General features: G+C 39.4%; 1 pseudogene; it reads right to left on the bottom strand.

The window, feature by feature from the left end:
• Window positions 1-11317: 11317 nt before the first annotated feature.
• On the bottom strand, window positions 11318-12522 carry LOC148298773 (fumarate hydratase, mitochondrial pseudogene; annotated as a pseudogene).
• Window positions 12523-13679: the final 1157 nt, after the last annotated feature.

The raw sequence follows: 13679 nt of genomic DNA, 5'->3' as shown, positions 1-13679 counted from the left end.
GGAGGTAAGAACTGTGTCAAACTCATTTTGAAATCGATAGTTAGAGATCGGTTTGGCCGCTGTGATATTCTTCATTGATTATGCAATTCGAGCTGCCTCCTGGTGGCATTCAGTCCTGACTAACTATTTTATTAACAAAATCTTCTCAAACTAGTTGAGTTCTGTGAATCTTTCAATATCCTTCCATTTGAGGCACTAATTAGACTCTAGCAAGCATAAATCAACAAAAGTTTTGTTTATTTTGTTAGAAATAAAAGGCCTCACAATTTACTTATAAAAGGCTGGATCTTTGAATTTTATGTATGCGTTCAACTCATGACATATCTTTTCATCATAAACTTTTAGCTTTTCCTCCTTCGAATAAGAATTCCAGTTTTTTACCCAGTCCTCAACTTTTATTCCTTTGACAGTGGCGAAATTAGCTATATTTTAAGGCCCAACTACCAGCCATTCACTCAGGGGAGGTATTTTCATATTCTGTGCACTTTAAAGCTTATACACTTTTCGAGATAAGGCCCATGCCTTTGAAGGATGATTGTTAGGCAGGCCAGAATTCGTGAGGTTTTTAGTTGCAACCGATCGAGCTGGATAATTGAACTGCTTTTCAATTGCGAATCCTGACGAAATAAGGATAATCTTAAAACTATTAAAGCCGATAGGAATTTTGAATTTTAATTAACTTCCTTTGACATTTGAGGCTAGATAGTTTGCAGAAGATAAAAAGTTGTTATGCGTGTTCATTTTGTGAGCATCCGATGCATCATTAAATTGGTTGCATTTTAGATAATTTGCACTTAATGTATCGTTCAAGCATATATTCTTTTGCTTCCTCATCAAACCCTCATTGCGAAGTCGAGGTTATTGCTGTTTTTGGGGTATTTCTTCGGACTCGACTGTTTCTTGGACTTCGATTGATTTTATATATATTCTGGGTTTCGGGATGTTACTTCCGATAGATTTTGGTTGTTTTTATCTGTTTTGAACATAGGACGCTTCCTCCGATTGCACTTTATTGCTTAAATATTCATTTTATTTGAGAGTGATCTCAATTATTTCAGGCTTGTCATTGCGGAAAAGGTCTTTGGGCTGAAATAGCTATTGTATGATTGGATTAACAAATCGAGAAGCTATGAGGTGAGCTCGGAGATTTTTGGGGACAACACAGTTTTCAGGAATGGAGAGCTGTAGTCTTATTTAAACCAACTATTTGAGCTAATTGAACTACGGCCGTGCAAATGTGATAAATTTGTGAGTATCCCTCGGCTGCTGGAGTATTAGTCGCCGATTAGTATCTGAGTATATTTGGTTGGCGTGCTTCCACTTAGAAGCTATGACAGTTGCAAATTAAATGCATTAACAAGCTTTGAGCAAGAGTAACTTGTATTGGCCTTATTATAAGTTTTCGATTTCGAGTCTTATATCACGTATCTTCACATGTTCATTGCAGTATTATGAAACATGCCCTTTATTATTCAGTTTGATCAATCTATAATCCTCGCCTTCGTCGTGAAGGGGAAGATCTATCTTTGACCCAACTTTATATATGCGATTTACTTTATAGCTAACTTAGTTTGAGGGGTTCTGCATGTTCCAGTGTTTTTGCGCAATACCTAAATTTCCTTAAACTTTTGCCCGAATTTCTGAAACTAAGCTGTCAATATTTCCCAGGCTTACGGATCCTTATTTATCGGAAAGAAGCGTTTGTGTTTCGAATTAACTCCTTCCTTTGGGCAAATAGCTGATAGATATTTAATTGTTTGGAATAGGTTCTCCATTGAGGCCGTAGATAAACAGGCAATATCCCTTCTATTTTGTTTTATTTAAATAAATATCTATGAAATTGGTCTTCAGCTCGATTGTGATCAGTTTTCTGCTGCGTAAAATTTGCTCTCTTCCGTTGTAGAGGATTATTTTTGCCTCAATTGAAACCTATATTTTTTTAGCGTACGACTTCATGAAAAACTATAAGAGGAAGTCCTCATGATTTTTGAACACAACATTCTCGAACTCAATGACCGATTTTACTCCTTCAAAATTTTACATTTACACTTTGATTTTGACTTACTTCAGTAGCTTAATGTTAATTTCGATATGTTCAGAATTTTATAGAGTCAGCTCGGGGTGAATTATTATTTGAGCTTTGCTTTCGGCAATAAAGCTTTCGTTTCCATAAATGTATTCAGCCTTAAAAGAATATCTTTCAGCAGGGATATGCACTTTAACTTTTTATACGAACTAATCTTTCACTACGAGCAAGTCAAGATCCTGGTAGACTTCCCCAAAAGGAATTATATACTTATCCTTTATTTTTATCTTTTTATCTTCAAGCCACAGTTCTAACTACTTGATTTATTCCCCATCGCGATCATTATAGAAACAGAGCTCGACCCCTGCGGATATGATACTCTGGACGACGACAATGGCACCTCTGTATATTGCAGCTCGACTTATTATTCCAGCTCCATCGAATTCAACTACCCACATTCCTCTTCTTTTTTCGATCTGGCTGACCACGATACTCGAGCATTCTTCTTGAAATGGGTTTGTACTGCTCAATTTATGCACAAACTTGTGGGTAGGTTTGAAAATACTGAAATCCTGTTATATGTCCCATGATAAATTCTCCTGATACATTTTTCTCAAATCCATTTTGTACACCTTAACAATAATTTGAGGGATGGCCTTGCATTTCAGTTTGAATTAAATGGCATCACTGATTTCAAATCGTCTCTTATTGTTGTTGGCAATTATTATATACTTCTCTGACTTAATTTATTAAATTTCGCTCTGAGTTATGTATTTGGCTGCCTAAAGTGCATTTCCTTGTTTTAGGGCTAATGAACGAGCGTATAGTCTCAAGAGTGGCAGTTCAATAAAAATTTTACGAAGTGATTACAAAGTGTCGTGCTCATTTGGGAGGGAGAAAAGAGCTTTGATGTACTATATTGTAATTTATTCATCATCTTTGTGCTTAAATGGCCAAGAATAAGTGATTTATTATTCTGGATTGGGTTTCGAGATGTTTATTCTGTGCTAATGTTTGAGTAAACTGCTTGATGAGCCAAAGGTATCTAAATGATGGAGGAAGAACTCTTTGCTTGGCTCTGATTGTTCGAGGTCAAGGCCTAAGATTTCGAGAGAGACCAGCCTCAGGAGGTTGTGGAACTTGTGGTTGCTAGAAATCTGCCAATCGTTTATAATTAACATTAATATCTTTCTTTTTGCAAATCTATTTGAATCAGCTTCCGCAGAATTATCGGAGAGGGTATCGATATTAGTGTGGTTTTTTTAATGCTTGTAAATTTAGGTGAGATGGTCCCCATATTTTCTTTGAAACCAACAGGATAAGTACACCTTGCTGTTTATCAGGGAAGGGACGATTTTTTGTAGTCTGAAAAATAGTGAATCTGACAGAAACGAATAGATTGATTTTGGGAACTCGAAATTTTTATCTTTTGACTTGCTTTCCTCGAAGTATGACGCAATGAACTGAAGGGCGAAATCATCAGAGAAAAAGTGAAAAACAGTTTAGTTTTAAAGCAACGCCCGTTTATTTTATTTTTTCAATTTCAATAGTGTGCTCTCAGGAAGGCTTAATATTGCTACATTTGTGAATGCAATGATTCTCTCTTCATCGTCCGATATCTGCTGTATTGACCATTCTGACAATGATGTTATTGGGCTCAAAGTATTCAATAATTTTTGTTTGGATGAATTAGTCGTTTGCTAATCACTTACTGGATTTGGAGACGATAGTCGATTCTGATGTTGTCTTCTGTACTTGTTGATGATAAACCTAATATCTGAGGCTTTTTCTGCTTTTTATACTGCTTCTTTTTCTTTCCACGCAAGAATATCTCTCTGCAGGTCTTCATTAAGTGCAAAACGATCCTTAAGAGTTTGCTAAAAGTGCTAGGTGTAGGGAGCAAACAGAAAAAGCAATAAGTTTCTCTCATAAGAGTCAGGAAGTGACTCTAAATATGATATTGAATTGGGGGCTCGTGAGCAGTCTTCAAAGAGTTAAAGATACTCTTCGACGAAATCACAAACTCGGTTCATGGGATAGCAATATATCTTATAATGAGAGCAAGCCAATTATTCTAAACTAGCGAATATAATCAGCCTAATTTACAGGACCCAGCAGCTCTTATGAAGAATATTAAAATCACAACAATAAAGTTGAAGAACAAGGAGGAAACCAAGATATTGCAAACAGCAATATATTTAATGAGGCAATGTTTAATTTATATTTAGGCCGATTTTATATAGACGACGAAAATTAATCAGTCCTATAGCATTGATAGTTGCACTCGAAGTAAATATTGTAGATTCCGCATACTCATAGCAAAAATCACTAGCTAGATAGTAATTGGTTGATGAATTGGCTACTGGATTTATTTTATGAGTTGCAGTCGGTTTTAATTTATATTTATATAGCTTCTCATTAACTTTATACTTTGTATTATGCATTATGCATTTTAAATAGTAATAATAGAGACTCAAATTTATTTGTATGATCGATATATAAAATGAGCATAATCAGAGGGTCATGGCTGAAATACAAACTAAGTCACAGTCATTGGTGCAGGAATTTGCATGCCAAAACCCTATTTCCCTTCGCACATGGCAAGAAAGCTTGGTTTATTTCGCATGTCAACGACTAATTTGTGAAAAAGGCCAATGAACTTAACTATCGAAGCAGAGCAGCATTTAAACTGCTGTAACTTATTGATAAGAATGACATTATCGGGCAGAAAGTGATTGATTTAGGATGTGCTCCTGGGAGCTGGTCACAAGTCATCAGGAACACATTTCCCAAATCAGTAGTCGTCGGTGTCGACCTGCTAAAAGTAAGCATCAATATAAAATGAGATGAAACCTATCGAGGGTGTTGATTTTTATCAGAAGGATGCGAGGGATCCGAAACTAATAGAGCATTTCTTATCAAAGTATGGACAGTTCGATACAATTTTAAGTGATATGGCTCCCAATTTCAGCGGGATTTCTCAGGAGACTCATGAAGAAGCAATCGAGCTCCACAAAATGTGCTTAATATATTGCGCCAAACTCGGAGGTCCAAAAACCGGCTTAATTATGAAAATCCTTCAGGGAAAACAATAAAAAACATTATATAATTTCGTCTCATGCTTCTTTGAGGAAGTGACCAGAAAAAAGCCAAAAGCCTCGAAGTCAAACTCAGAGGAACTCTATTATGTATGCAAGAGCTACAGGGACTAAGACTATAAAAACAAAAATAAAACATGCTAACTCATTGAAAACTTCTAAATTCGATAATTCAAAACTGAAGATCCCTCATTTAAAAAGGATGAAATGCAGGCTCGCATTCTAAAGTATATGGAAAAGTGATCTTATATCTGTCGAGCGAAATATGATGTTCGTTATGATATAAATAGAATCCCTGTCTCTGTTATGCTCGTTTCCCATATTGCTCTTTATTGTTTTTGATAGTGTAGTTATTTTATGGGCCATTTTTGCACTCAGTATTCATGGAGTTGTAGATGACTAAACAGGCTCTCGGCTAGTGTGATTGATGGAAGTATCCGAGCAAATGAATAGATTATAAATAATAAGACTACTGGCCATTAACGATACAATTATAATAAATACGTGCGTGCTTTTATCGCAGTGATGATCGGACAAATACTGAAGAACTATACATCTCTGACATTAATCCGAGTTCTTTCGAGGGTTATGGACTACTTCCTCATGATCTATCTCATTAGAGAAGTCATCTCTGCGTAGATACTCGCCAACATTGTCGGACTCTAGCTCATTTTAAATATCTCGCTTCACATCACAAAGCAGTGCTTCAAGCCGAGCTATTTGCGTGAAACTACGGCTTTGAGCTCAGACAGATAATCTCACATTGTGTCATCCATAAATTTGATGACTTTTGGAGTACTGGCCACAACCATCAGTGGATGTTTCGCGTGTGCTTTGCAATGGAATCAGGGAGTGTAGCTGTCGTACATGCGGTAAGCAATAATACTTTATGGAATCGCGAGCATCTTTTAGTCTCTCAAAGAGAAATACACCGTTGAGTACGCATGATCTTAGCTAAGACTGAACTTTAATTACGAGTACACCAAAATTGCCCTAATTGAGCTTGTTAGTTACTTCCCAAAAACTGTGCTTTTCTTCTTTGCTGCCAGAACAATGATGTTCCACGATTATGGGATCTTGCTGTTCGGGGTTGGCAAAGTCATATACTTTTCGATGTGCTTCGGAATAACCTTTCTGCTCTCTAAATATAAAGGCATGGTGTTCCTTCGAGCCCTCAAAATCGGGCAAGAATAAGCAGTCTATGTGAATGCAAATACAAAGAAAATAGTGAAGTAACTGTCGATGATTACGCTGCTCAAGATGTTCCTGCAAGAGTTCTAAAAGATTGTCCTCGTCGTGAATCATTCGACCGAAGTATCTTCAGTTTATTCCCTCATTTCTCAGCTTGGCTCTGTTGTTGTGAGGTATCTTTTCGCCCCGCTTTAGTAAATCGCATATAACTTCTATTCTCGAGGGAGCCAGCACTAATCGACTCAAGCCTTGCTTCATCTTATCCGAGGTTTACTGTATTTTTCGACAATGTGCATTGCCTTTGGGTTTAGATATTCTCACAATGTTTTGGAGTTGGTTTACAAGTAGAAATGGGTGAACAATTAATCGATTCGGGCGTTTGATGCATATTTGCTTTTGCTATCAGTGATGGGTATTAATGGAGCGATGGAAGCATTTGTGATGGCAAAGGCGCATCCAACAGATACAATCCCGAAATTCAAATATTTCACCGTATTGAGTTCCCTATCCTATTTCGGAAGCAGTCTGCTCCTGCTTCACTTAAACTTTGGGTAGACAATATTTATATTTTAGGGCTGCTAGCATTTTTTTGGGGAACTCGATTGGAATGGGCGTCCGTATCATAATCAGTTGGAACATTGAAGTGAACAAGCACATCCCTTTAAATTAATTCACCAAACAAATTCTGCCGAATCGGGCATACGTTGTGACTCTTTTTGTGAGCATCTACATAAGCTACAAAGCGAAGGATCAATTTGAGTTGAGCAGCATACAGGATTTTTTATTGGGCATTCTCTTGTTTGGAGTGACATTGCTGCCGATTCTGGCTGAATATAGGCATCAAATCATAGCGCTGATAGATAAGAAGCGAAAGAAGATGGAATGAATGGAAAAGGAGTGATTGAAATGTTTTATATTTTGCTCAGGCGTTTTATATTTATCGGGAGGCTCAATATAAATACATCTCTACAGATGATGCTTCATTTTGTTATAAAATTCCATGCTCGGTCTTTCCATCGCCCTTTCATCGTCTTTCCTTTCGCATAAACTTCAACGTACAATAAATGAATATGCCAAATTTTATTGTTTTCCTCCACCCTCTGGAATTTCTTCGAGAATAACGCAGAATATTGATATCATTTAAATTCAGAGAAGATGCAATCATCGAAGAGTTAGAGCAAGAGCCAAAGGAATTCAGGAAACCCCAAATCCGAAGAGCCAAAAAAATAAGAGCCACAATTGGGTGAAATCTCAACTGAGCAGCTGCGGGAGCTGAAGATGATGTTCGATTACTTCGACAAAGATTCAAGTGGCGAACTCGACACCAAGGTACCCTCCATTATATTCAGGAATTGGGGTAACTTATCGCCATGATTATGGGTACATAAGCAACCGAAGAGGAGAAGCTGGATTTGTTGGCAGAAGTGGACCAGGACGGTAATGGCAATGTCGAGTACGAGGAATTTTAATCACTCTTTAAAAGGTAATCAGTGTTAAATTTAGAAAACTCATGAAGACCAATTTTACAAAGGAGATGATGACCGCCTTTGATCTCATAGATATCAGTCGGTCTTCCTACATCACGGCGGATGAGCTTTATAGAATTTGCTGTCAGCTCAATATGGACTTCACCCCTGAGCAGATCCAAAATATGATTACCAAAGGCTCAGAAGCAGATCCCGGCCCAGGAAAAGTCAGAGAGAAGGGCAAAGTTTATTTCGAACAGTTCGTGCAAATGATGAATGAAACCTGACTTTAACCTATTTCCATTCACTAAGCGGAACTCACTATCTGCATAAATTATCTGATCGAATAATCGAATGGATAATTTGAAGTCCTTTGGCCTCCTCAATATGAGAAGTCTGTTCAGGTTGATTCGTTGGGGTTAGACACCAAATTCGAAATATAAAGCGCAATTAATATCATATCAGATTATATTCCATAACATATCTTTGCTTGCGTTTTCAAGATTTAAACCTGCTGACTGGTGTGTGGCAGGATTGCCCGGGCTAACGCTTCGTATTGAATGTATCTTGATGAGTATTGCTCCTCTTATTTTATAATGTGTGGATCATTTGAATTAGATTCTGTCGCTATTTGGTAATGCCACTGTCAAGATATGCAATAGCATATTGTGTCACATATTCCCAGATTTGCTCGCAATCGCAGTTCCTTATGTCCCCATGACGATTCTCAATGTAAGTATAGATATCTCGTGCAATTGACTGAACAGCTGAGTTGTGATGGTCTTGCTGGACTGTACTGTTCAGGATGACTGCTACCATTTGGATTACGCTTTAAGCTCTGGTCTTCTGTCTTTACATTAAGGGTGATGTGAATGTGAATGAATTTGTCACATGCGGGATCGAGGGAGACTTTGATGTAAGCATGGAGGACAATAGTGGTGATTTTGGTGTAAATGACTATTTTGCGTATTGGCAGTCGCAATGCATTTGGGCTGATGTTCTCCTGGATACTTTTTCCTCCTTGTGAATGTATCCATGGAGGACCTCGTTGAGCCTTTCGATTTGGAGTTCGTACTCTTGTATGATTCTGTCCTTTTCTGCCATTTGGGAGTTGTTTTCATAAATAGGATGCTGATGGTGGATGCTTTTGAGATTGGTGATGAGCGTAAGTTGGTGGATTTCCTCTTGCTTACCTACCAGCAGACTTTCCAGATTTTGGATTGACTCGTCCTTGCCTCCGAGCATACTCTCCAGACTGTGGATATAGTTCTATTTATTCTGAAGTGAGGATTCGCTGAGTTTGATACGATGCGTCAAGTTCTCGACAATCTTGGTGAGTTAGTCGTATTAACTATTGGGTTGCCGAAACGAGCGCAAAGATACTAATTAGTGTTCTGCTTGCTGCTTTAGTTTCGTGGTGAGCTCCTTAATTTTTTGCTGGTATTTGTTGATTTCCTGTTGATAGTTGTTGATGCTGATTATGTAGACATCTTTGGTGTGCAACAGTTATTAGAGCTGTTTACTGCATGTTATAAGCTTGTGTTTGGTTTAATGGAGGATGGCACTCTGTAAGGCGAGTTGTGATTGAAATCGCAGCTCAAGGCCTTCCTGTTACTTTAGTGCATTCTGTTACTTCAGTTGGGATTAATTGTACTATAGAACATGAGGTTTTGGTTGGGGACACTCTGATTAATTTTGCCGGATGCTCATGAGTTTATCGGAGATATTCTCGATATTCTAGATATGGCTGGAGGGTATCGGGACATAGGTGTGATGAAACTGGCTTTATATTGATCTGCTATGGATGGGTTTGGCCTTAGCTTCGATTTAATTGGTTTGCATTTCCCTGTCTACTGTGCTCCTCTTGGGTTATTGGCGAGCTGCTAACTTCACTATAATGGCTTCACTCGATATTTGTGCTGGGAAAGGGTTGGTGTGTACTTTGATACTATTTTAGACTTGCTCAATTTTGGAAACCAAAAAGTTGTTTATCTCCTAGAGACTATTGAAGATCTGTGTGTTATTCGCCTTGCTATTCACGCTCTGCTTATAAGCCTCCCATTCCTCATAGGTGCCCGCATTGAGGCAATGTCTGAACTTGTTCACAATGCTTAATGCTGACTAATCTGTTGTTCCTGTTTACTCTCGCGATTATCTTGTCCTTAGGGACTGACCCCTGTTCTTTCGACTGATGATTTGCGACTCGTTGATATTATTATGGTTACTGTTGTTGTTGCTGTTGCTGTTATTGTTACTGTTGGCGGTGTGCAAAATTGCAGCGAGATCAGCAAAAGCCGAGTATATCGGCTCGAACTCTTTGGGTTTGCATTTTGCAGGCAGATCAAACGATAACATTTAAGTTGAAGCATTACTTGTCCGATCAGAAATGAATCGAGTGACAGTCTCTCTGATATTCTCAATCTAACTCTCGAACAGTTATTGATTTTCGTAGATCGCCTATTCTTTAATCTTGGTATCGACCTTGACAGCACTTGATCCCAGCAGCTTATCCACAAGAGTCACCAGTATTTGATCGTACTTGTTTCTGTTTGGCATCGTCAGCTGCGTCTGCTTCAGTTGTTTAGGGTTGCCTATATTTCGTACGATCGACTGCAGTTTCGTATATCCATCGTCGAGTGCACACATAAATGGGCTGGATTATTATTATTGTGGCCTTTATTTGTTTCCACTTGCACTTGGGTGTGAGGAGGAAAGTTGTTTAATTGTGCTATATGCTTTTAGGAGCTTCCTATAATTGAGACCTTTGATAACTCTGCACAATCCCCGAATTCTCCAAAGCCTCTGAATTGCCACACTGCTAAGTTTGCTCAGAAACAGCTTTTTCGCATTCCAAGCATGACCCCTGAACAGTCGATGAATAATCATGCTCGAGTTGGCTGCCCGATTCGCTTTAACCGCTGATCGCATAGACAAATAATTAAAGGCCCTCATCAGATGCCTGTGATTAATACGCAGAGTGAGACTGTGCAGTATGGCTATGGCTTTTTTGTGTGAGAAACTGGGATAATGCTCGAGCTTGGTGATTGTTATAAAAGGGATATCGTCTTCTTCTGTTTTTATTCGTATTTATCGTACTTAACGAGTTTATCGAGTTGACCAGGTTTGCTGGCCATGCTTTTATTTAATTTGATGTGTTTTCATGGATGGCTGCTCAATGGGGTTCGGCGTGGTATTGCTATAATAACTATTAGCCTCCTTGACGTTACTTTCAGAATTAGGAGCATGAGTCCTGCTGGTTGGTGCTCTGAGGCAAGGTTGCATTGTCTAGCAGTTTTATTGTAATACTAAGCTTATTATGGTAATACTAAACTTACTATAGTAATACTAAACTTATTATTGTAAGACTAAGCTACTTATGGGGCTTCTAATTATATAATCCTAAACTTACGAATGCCTCAAACACTGAGCATAGTTATGTTGGAGTGTTAAAGTAGGCTCAGTCGACGATTATCATGTGCTAACTATCAATAAATGCGATTCTATGTTTCCTATAGACATCATTTCTTAGGCTTGAATTATGTGGGGCCGATCATGTGTTCAGGCCTGACCCATTAATCGAACTGCTTTTCAGTAATATAGCCTAACTACAGTGCTGATTGCTTCAGAGTCAGAGCCTTCTTGTGAGCGTGCTTTGCGATCGCTGCGGATTTGTCATAGCCAATATGTGGGTTCAAGGCAGTCACGAGCATCAAGGAGTTATCAAGCAGCTCCTTAATGCGAGGCTCGTTCGGTTTGAGTCCTTTCAGGCAATTCTATACGAACGATCGACTACCGTCTCCGATTAATCGAATGGATCTGAGCACGTTTGATGCAATCAATGGCTTGAACACATTCAATTCGAAGTGCCCACTCATACCTCCAATTGTGACGGCGACCTGGTTGCCCATCACTTGTGCACATAGCATCGTTAAGGCTTCACATTGGGTGGGGTTAACCTTTCCAGGCATGATCGAGGATCCTGGCTCGTTTTCAGGGAGGATCAACTCACCTAGCCCGCTTCTGGGCCCACTACCTAAAAATCTGATATCGTTAGCGATCTTCATTAAACTCACTGCGGCTGTGTTGAGTGAGCCATGGAACTCAACCAGGGCGTCCTTGGTTGCCAAACTCTCAAACTTATTGGGAGCAGTGGTAAAATGGTAACCAGTTTCTTTTGACACTTCCTCTGCAATGGCTTCGGCAAAACCAATGTAACTGTTGAGGCCTGTGCCCACTGCTGTTCCCCCTTGGGCCAGTTCCGATATTTATGGGAGTTTGGCTTCGATGCGTTTGATTGCCATTTTGATTTGATGGGCGTACCCTGAAAATTACTGACCAAGAGTCAGCGGGGTCGTCCTTGTTGTATATGCGTTCGGCCTATTTTGATGATTTGCTCGAACTGTTTGACCTAAGTTGAGGAGGATCGATACTTTATTTTAGAGCTAGGCATGCAGGAGCTTCAGTCCAGGCAGCAGCACACGGTGGGTCTCTAACACAGCTGCAATGTGCATCACTGTGGGGTAGCTGTCGTTGCTCGATTGGCTGCGATTCACATCGTCGTTTGGATGCACCGACTTGTCACCAAGAGTGCCCCCTAAAATCAGAATTGCACGGTTTGCGATGACTTCGTTGGAGTTCATATTGGATTGAGTTCCAGACCCGGTCTGCCAGATTACCAATGGGAAGTGGTCGTCTAGTTTGCCCTGGATAACTTCGTCTGACGCCTTGATGATTGCATCGGCTGTTCATGCATAAATATATAGGATACCAATTTGAGGTTTGAGCCCATACTTGATGTTAACTTTGGCTGCGCACTTCTTCAATATGCCGAAGGATCTGATAATGGGGATTGGCATTCGGTCAGTGTCCCTTGCGATGTCGAAATTTTGCATTGACCTTTGCGTTTGTGCTGCCCATAGCCTGTCCGAGGGCACATTAATGGGCCCGAAAGTATCATGCTCTTCTCTGAATTTCGAGAAACCGAAGGCAAAGGGCAAATTTCTTTTGATGACAGTCTGTGAAATCTGTTGAATCATTGAAGGATTGCAATTAATTTATAATGACGAATATCATGCATATCTATGGCATCAACTCTTTATTATAGTCTCTGGCAGATATAACACCCAAAATAGTTATCATCATGGTATTGCAGCCCATATCAATGGCTGAATAAACCAATTCCCATATATCATTTGGATTCACCCAAGTTCAGACTTAAAGCTTGAGCCTGGATGTTCACTTGAATTGACTATATCTTCAGTTGTTTCCATATTAGCTTGATATTCCCATAAGTCTATGTCTAAATATAGGCCTATGGTGGGGATTGCGATCGCGAAGGGTTTTATTTAATATGCTCCACCCCAGGACAGAATGCATGCTCGATGGTATACTCATACAAATACTAAATCATCATCTTAAGAGGTTTATCTCGAGCAATTTCTTCAGGATGCTGCACTTATCGACCACATGCGCAGATCCCATAGTCTTTGAGCACGGACTACTCCACAACGCATGATGTGCCGCAATGCACAGTCCTTGCTGGCTCTGATAAGTAATGTTTGGATATTTGACAACGAACGTCCACCTACAACTATACAATTTCCTGTCGATAAAGCCGGTGGTACATTTCCACTTTGAGTGCTTTTGCCAGCTGTCCGATGATTTACGCCAGCTTCTCAGATTTGATTTTTGAGCTGAAAAGCTGCCGATAATGCAGCATTTGCGATTAAGAGAGGTAATTTTTCATATTATTTAATAATAATGTAAGAACTGGTAGTAAGTAGTCTTAATATATTGCTCATATTTACATACATACTCGGGGTTGGGGTTGGGGTTGGGGTTGGGGTTGGGGTTGGGGTTGGGTTGGGGTTGGGGTTGGGGTTGGGGTTGGGGTTGGGA

The sequence above is a fragment of the Brachycentrus maculatus genome, unplaced genomic scaffold, assembly GCF_059751285.1.
Source record: "Brachycentrus maculatus isolate JH-2025_06_01 unplaced genomic scaffold, ASM5975128v1 h1tg001613l, whole genome shotgun sequence".
NCBI classification, from domain to species: Eukaryota; Metazoa; Arthropoda; class Insecta; order Trichoptera; family Brachycentridae; genus Brachycentrus; species Brachycentrus maculatus.
This window is presented reverse-complemented; position numbering and strand designations above follow the sequence as displayed.